The sequence below is a fragment of the Apium graveolens genome, chromosome 2 (assembly GCF_009905375.1).
Source record: "Apium graveolens cultivar Ventura chromosome 2, ASM990537v1, whole genome shotgun sequence".
NCBI lineage: Eukaryota > Viridiplantae > Streptophyta > Magnoliopsida > Apiales > Apiaceae > Apium > Apium graveolens.
In genome coordinates this window covers 60,944,655-60,951,891 of record NC_133648.1, presented here as the reverse complement: position 1 = coordinate 60,951,891, position 7,237 = coordinate 60,944,655, and the positions used below count along the sequence as shown (strand labels likewise).

Genomic DNA, 7,237 nt, shown 5'->3' with positions numbered 1-7,237 from the left:
CAAACACGTTGTCACAACCACAAGATAAATCTTGATACGGATGAGGAGACAGATTCAGCTCTTGACCTTTCGAAGAAGATAGTTTTTGAAGATTCGGATACAGAAAGTGAGAAGAAAGAACCTGTAACAATGGGTGATCATATAGTTCCAGCTGATCCAGCTCTTATGGACTTTTCTCGGCCTAAAATTGATGACATTCAGTCAAGCATCATTCATCCGGCTATTCAGGCCAATACTTTCGAAATCAAGACGGGCACTATTCAGATGGTGCAGAATTCTATTTCTTTCAGAGGTGCTGCGACTGAAGATCCCAACATGCATATCAGGAATTTTGTCGAGATCTGTAGTACTTTCAAATATAATGGTGTCACTGATGAGGCTATCAAGCTGAGTCTTTTCCCATTCTCTCTGAGGGACAAAGCTAAGGATTGGTTACATTCTTTACCATCTGGGTCCATCACTACTTGGGAAGATCTCGCGCAAAAGTTTCTGGTGAATTTCTATCCAATGGCTAAGACTGTAGCTATGAGGAGTGCTCTTACTTAGTTTGCGCAGCAGCAAGGAGAATCTATGTGTGAAGCTTTGGAGCGCTACAAGGAGATGTTGAGAAAGTGTCCACATCATGGTATGCGTGACTAGATGGTGATCACTGGTTTTTACAAAGGTTTGGGGGCCCATTCTAGGCCCATGTTCGATGCAGCTTCTGGAGGCGCTTTGTGGGCCAAAAGCTATACTGAAGCCTATAATCTTATTGAAACTATGGCTGTAAACGAGTATCAAAACCCAACTCAAAGGATGATGCTTTGTAAGGTAGCAGGTATTCTGGAAGTTGATGCAGCTATAGCTATTGCAGTGCAGCTCCAAGCGCTGTCTATAAAGGTCGATTCTTTAGCCAACTATGGAGTCAATCAAATAGCTATTGTTTGTGAGCTTTGTGCAGGCTCTCATGCTACGGATCAGTGTTCTCTTGTTAATGAATCTGTTCAGTATGTGAACAACTGTCAGCGACCGCAACAGCCTGTGCCAGCTACTTATCATCCTAATAACAGAAATCATCCCAATTTCAGCTGGAGCAATAATCAGAATGCTGTTCAGCAACCATATCAGCAAGCTGCAAGTAAACCATTTAATTCACCTAGATTCCAGCAACCTCAGCAATATGCTCAAAGGCAATCATATAATCAATAAGGAGCTGCTGCTCCACATTCTAGTGCTGATTTTGAGGAGTTAAAGCTATTGTGCAAAAGTTAGGCTGTTTTTATCAAGACCTTGGAAAATCAAATCGGTCAAATAGCCAATGCCTTGCTCAATCGTCAACCTGGCACACTTCCCAGCGATACTGAAGTGCCAGGAAGGAAGGAAGCTAAGGAGCAAGTCAAAGCTGTCACCTTAAGGTCTGGAAAAGTTGCTGATACTGAAAAAGCAAAAGATGGAGAAGCTGAAGTTGTAAATTAAGAAGAAAAGCAAAAGGAGAAAGAGGGTGAACCAAGGAAGACTACTGTTGAACACACTCTGCCTGAGGATAATACAGGGGAGAAACAGCTCTATCCTCCACCACCTTTCCCTAAGAGATTTTAAAAACAAAAGCTGGACAAGCAGTTTGGTAAATTTCTGGAGGTGTTCAAGAAACTTCACATCAACATACCTTTCGCTGAGGCTCTAGAGCAAATGCCTAGTTATGCTAAAATCATGAAAGGTATTCTTTCAAGGAAGGTGAAACTGGATGATCTTGATACCGTTGCTCTGACGGAAGAATGCAGTGTTGTGCTGCAACAAAAGTTACCTCCAAAGCTTAAGGATCCAGGTAGCTTCACCATTCCTTACACCATTGGAAAGTTGTCATTCGACAAGTGCCTTTGCGATTTGGGAGCAAGCATCAATCTAATGTCGTTGTCTATCTTTAAAAAGCTGAATTTGCCTGATCCAAAGCCCACCTACATGTCTCTACAATTGGTTGATTGTTCTATTACATACCCACGAGGCATTGTGGAGGACGTGCTAGTAAAGGTGGACAAGCTCATCTTTCCTGCAGATTTTGTCATTCTAGATTTCGAGGAAGATAAGAAGATTCCCATAATCTTGGGAAGACCATTCTTGGCTACAGGCCGTACCTTGATTGATGTGCAAAAAGGTGAACTTACTATGAGGGTGCAAGATCAGGATGTGACATTCAATGTGTTCAATGTGATGAAATTCCCTACGGAAGATGAGGAGTGCTTCAAGATGGATTTGGTCGATTCTGTAGTTATTTCAGAACTTGATCATGTGCTAAGGTCTGATGCCTTAGAAAAAGCCTTATTGGGGGAATTTGACAGTGATGATGAGGAAGGCAATTAGCAGTTACAATATCTAAATGCTTCTCCTTGGAAATGAAAGCTAGACATGCCATTTGAATCTCTTGGGAATACTGATCTCAAGAATGCTGAGGGAAAGCTCAAACCATCTATTGAGGAAGCACCTACATTGGAGCTTAAACCATTGCCTGAATACTTGAGGTATGCCTTTTTAGGTGATGCATCTACTTTGCCTGTTATTATTGCATCTAACCTTTCACGTAGTGATGAGGATAAGCTCTTGAGGATTTTAAGAGAATTCAAATCGGCCATAGGATGGACTATAACAGATATAAAAGGGATCAGCCCTTCGTACTGTATGCATAAAATTCTGCTAGAGGAAGTTAGCAAGCCAACGGTTGAGCAACAGCGAAGGCTTAATCCTATAATGAAAGAAGTGGTGAAGAAAGAAATTCTAAAGTGGCTAGATGTAGGAATCATATATCCTATTTCTGACAGTTCTTGGGTGAGCCCCGTACAATGTGTACCTAAGAAAGGAGGTATTATTGTGGTAGGAAATGAAAAGAACGAGCTCAGTCACAGGCTGAAGGGTTTGCATGGATTATAGAAAGTTGAATAAGGCCACAAGGAATGATCACTTCCTTCTTCCATTTATTGATCAGATGCTCGACAGGTTGGCTGGTCATGAGTATTATTGTCTTCTGGATGGCTATTCGGGCTACAATCAGATTTGCATTGCACCAGAAGATCAAGAGAAGACTACTTTCACTTGTCCATTCGGCACGTTTGCTTTCCGTAGAGTTTCTTTTGGGTTATGTGGTGCACCTGCCACTTTTCAGAGATGCATGATGGCTATATTTTTTTGATATGATTGGAAATAATGTCGAAGTGTTCATGGACGACTTCTCTGTCTTTGGACATTCGTATGATGAATGCTTGAATAATCTTCGTTCGGTGCTCAAAAGGTGTGTGGAAACTAATTTGGTGCTCAATTGGGAAAAATATCACTTCATGGTGCAACAAGGCATCATTCTTGGGCATAAGGTCTCTAGTAAGGGTCTTGAGATGGATAAAGCCAAGGTGGGAGTCATTGAAAATCTTCCACCACCTATTTTTTTGAAAGGAATCCGTAGTTTTCTTGGTCATGCGGGTTTTTATCGGCGTTTTATCAAGGACTTCTCTAAGATTTCTAAGCCGTTGTGCAACTTGCTCGAGAAAGATGTGCCTTTCAAATTTGATGATGAATGTTTGGCAGCATTTGAGACTCTCAAGAAGAGTTTAATCACTGCACTAGTTATTACGGCACCTGATTGAAGAGAACCTTTTGAGATGATGTGTGATGCAAGTGATTATGCAGTGGGAGCAGTTCTTGGGCAGCAAAAGTCTAATATCTTTCATGTGGTCTACTATGCTAGTAAGACACTAAATGAAGCTCAACTGAACTACACCACTACTGAGAAGGAGCTCTTGGCTATAGTTTTTAGTTTCGAGAAATTTCGATCGTATCTACTTGGGACAAATGTGACAGTATTCACTGATCACGCTGTCATCCGCTATCTGGTCTCAAAGAAGGATTCGAAGCCTAGACTTATTCGTTGGGTGCTCTTGCTACAGGAATTTGAGTTAGAGATCAAGGATCGAAAAGGTACTGAAAATCAAGTAGTTGACCATCTCTCTAGATTGGAGAATCCCGATTCTACCTCACATGATAAGATATTGATCAACGAATCTTTTCCGGATGAGCAGTTGTTCACAATTCAAGAGGCAAAGCCATGGTTTGCAGACATTGTGAACAATCTTGTTAGTAATATAATTCCTCCTAATATGAATACGGCTCAAAAGAAGAAGTTTTTGCATGAGGTGAAGTGGTACATGTGGGATGAACCATATTTGTTTAGACAGGTAGTAGACCAAATCATCAGGAAATTTATCACATTCTGTGAGACGGAGGGGATATTACGAGACTATCATTCCACAGTTTATGGTGGACATTATGGTGGTGAAAAGACAGCAGCTCGTATTCTTCAAGCAGGTTTTTTTCTGGCCTACGTTGTTTAAGGATGCATATCAGTTTGTTTTAAGGTGTGATCGTTGCCAAAGAGTTGGGAATCTTACCAGAAAGGATGAGATTCCTTTGAATGTGATGCTTGAAGTTGAGGTCTTCGATATTTGGGGAATCGATTCTATGGGACCATTTATCTCGTCCTGCAATAATCAGTACATCTTGTTGGCAGTCGATTATGTCTCGAAATGGGTAGAAGTCAAGGCTCTGCCGACTAATGATGCAAAGGTAGTGTTGAGTTTTCTTCATAAGCAGATATTCACAAGGTTTGGAACGCCACGAGTTATCATAAGTGATGAAGGGTCACATTTCTGCAATCGTACGTTCACTTCTATGATGCAACGCTACAACGTGAATCATCACATTGCTACTACTTATCATCCGTAAACTAATGGTCAAGCTGAAGTATCTAATAGAGAGATCAAGCGTATTCTAGAGAAAGTCGTTTTTCGTCAAGGAAATATTGGTCTTTGAAGCTCGATGAAGCTGTTTGGGCTTATAGAACAGCATACAAGATTCCACTTGGGATGTCCCCGTTTCAACTAGTATATGGTAAGGGATTTCATTTACCTGCAGAGCTTGAGCATAAGGCTTATTGGGCATTAAAGAAGTTAAACCTTGATCTAGATGCAGCTGGAAAGAAGCGAATGTTTCAGTTAAATGAACTTGATGAATTTCGACTTCAAGCGTACGAAAATAACAAAATGTACAAGGAAAAAGTAAAAAGGTGGCACGACTGGAAGCTGTCTCCTAAGTCATTTGTGCCGGGGCAACAAGTTCTTCTATTCAACTCTCGTCTCCGAATTTTTCCTAGAAAGTTGAAATCAAGGTGGTCTGGACCATTTATCATCAAAACTGTGTTTCCACAGGGAGCGGTGGAGATTTTTGAGAATGATCCGGGCCAAGAATTCAAAGTAAATGGTCAGAGATTGAAGCACTATTATGGGGATACAGCAAACCGGGAAGTGGTTAGTGCCATTTTATTGTCAACTTGATCGCAGTACTCTACGTCAAGCTAATGACGTAAAAGAAGCGCTTCTTGGGAGCCAACCCAAGATATGAGACCATAGGAACCCTTAGAATTTAGTACTTTATTCAAAAACCCAAAAAAATCAGAAACATGAGGGCAGAAAAAAATATTTTCCAGTGACCTTGTAGGCGCCCGCCTGCTAGGACTAGGCGGCCGCGTGCTAGCAGGCGCCCACCTGCTGGTTCCAGGCGACCGCCTGCGGACCTGTACCGAGAAAAAATAGTTTCAGTCTATAAAAAAACAGAAAAACAAAAAATCAAAAACAAAACCACAACCACAACCCCCATTAACCCACAATTTCCTTCTACAACACAACCACAATCCCCACTCCTAATCTAATTTTAACCCTATCATTACCCTATATATACACACAACCTCTCCAAATACCTACCTACCATATACTTTCAACTTACAAACCCTTTCCTACACACAAAACACAACTCTCAAATTCGTATTCTCAGTTTCAATGGCCCCAAAGAGATCTCGAACTGTAGAGAGCAGCAACACCATTCCGACTGCTGATTCTTCAAGGAGTACTGCTGCGAGGCCCCGTTTGGTGGATAGGCCTGTTGAGGAGGAGTATGCTAAGCTTCTGACTAAGCCGATTCTGAAGGAGAAAGGGGTTTTTGCCATCGGGAAGGGATGGTGAGTTGTTGCCGATAATTGCAGAGAAGGGTTGGATTATTTTCTGCGAGTCACCTGAGGCTGTACCGATGAATGTTGTTCGCGAGTTCTATCCGAACGCCAAGGCTGACAAGAATGGGTATTCTGTTGTTCATGGACTTACTGTTGATTATCAGCCCAAGGTGATTCGCCGTGTTATTGGGCAACGACAAAGGAAACCCCAGGAGGAGAATTGGAATGAAAAGGCCCTTGAGGATTTTAACTCAGACTTGATTATTGCTACTCTCTGTCAGTCGGGCACGGTGTGGAAGTTTAAGAGGGGGTCTAACGATTATCGTTCTTTCCTTGCTGTCGTCATGAACAGGTGTGCTCGTGCATGAAATGCATTTATTTGTGCTAATATTCTTCCTTCTTCACATGCACATGAGGTTACAGTTGAGAGAGCCAGGTTGTTGTGGGGGATTCCGAATAAGGAGTATTACGTGGACCTTGGTGAGTTTATCTACCAAGGGATTTTGAAGTTTTTGAGGGGGAAGTCGCAGTACAATATCCCGTATGCCTCTATTGTCACAAAGCTGTGCAAGGCTGTTGGAGTCCACTAGCCTTCTTATGAGTAGTTGCAGATGCAGGCCGCTCCTATTGATTCATCAATGCTGAATACGATACAGGAGTGGACGGGTGGAGAGCCCGAGTTACATGGTTTGGGATATCACCTTCCAGGAGGACGTTCAGCAGCTGGTGCTACCATGGCTAGGCCCAGTCAAGCACAGGGGGAGGCAGGTTCTTCCGGAGGCCTGTGAGGAGATGGTTCGGGATTGGCTGATGTCCAGTACAGAAGGCTTTCGAGGAGGATGGATGTGATGTATGAGTCGCATAGTAGGTTTGCGCAGGAGCTCACCCTAGCACTTGGGACTGCATTTAGAGGCCTTAGAGCTGACATCCAGTGGCCCGTTTTTGGTGAGGATTCTGCTTATCCACCTCATGACACTCCACCCTCTGAGGGTGATGATGATTATGATTCTTCTGAGTAGGTATACCCTGTGTTCCTTTCTATTACCTTCACTGGGGACAGTGAAGATTTTAAGTTTGGGGGTGGTAGTTAGGGAACATATTTGTGTGTGTGTGTCATGTAGTTGCATTTTTATGATAGTTTAGTTCATATAGTTGCATATTTTGCCATATAGTTTTTTTTATATAGTTTTTTTTAATATCTTTATTTATCATGTC

At 42.2% G+C, this 7,237-nt stretch overlaps 1 non-coding gene across 1 annotated transcript; it reads right to left on the bottom strand.

The window, feature by feature from the left end:
* Positions 1 to 522: 522 nt before the first annotated feature.
* On the bottom strand, positions 523 to 629 carry LOC141709317 (small nucleolar RNA R71). The gene has a single exon (XR_012569901.1). It is a non-coding gene; the product is annotated as a small nucleolar RNA R71 (small nucleolar RNA).
* Positions 630 to 7,237: the final 6,608 nt, after the last annotated feature.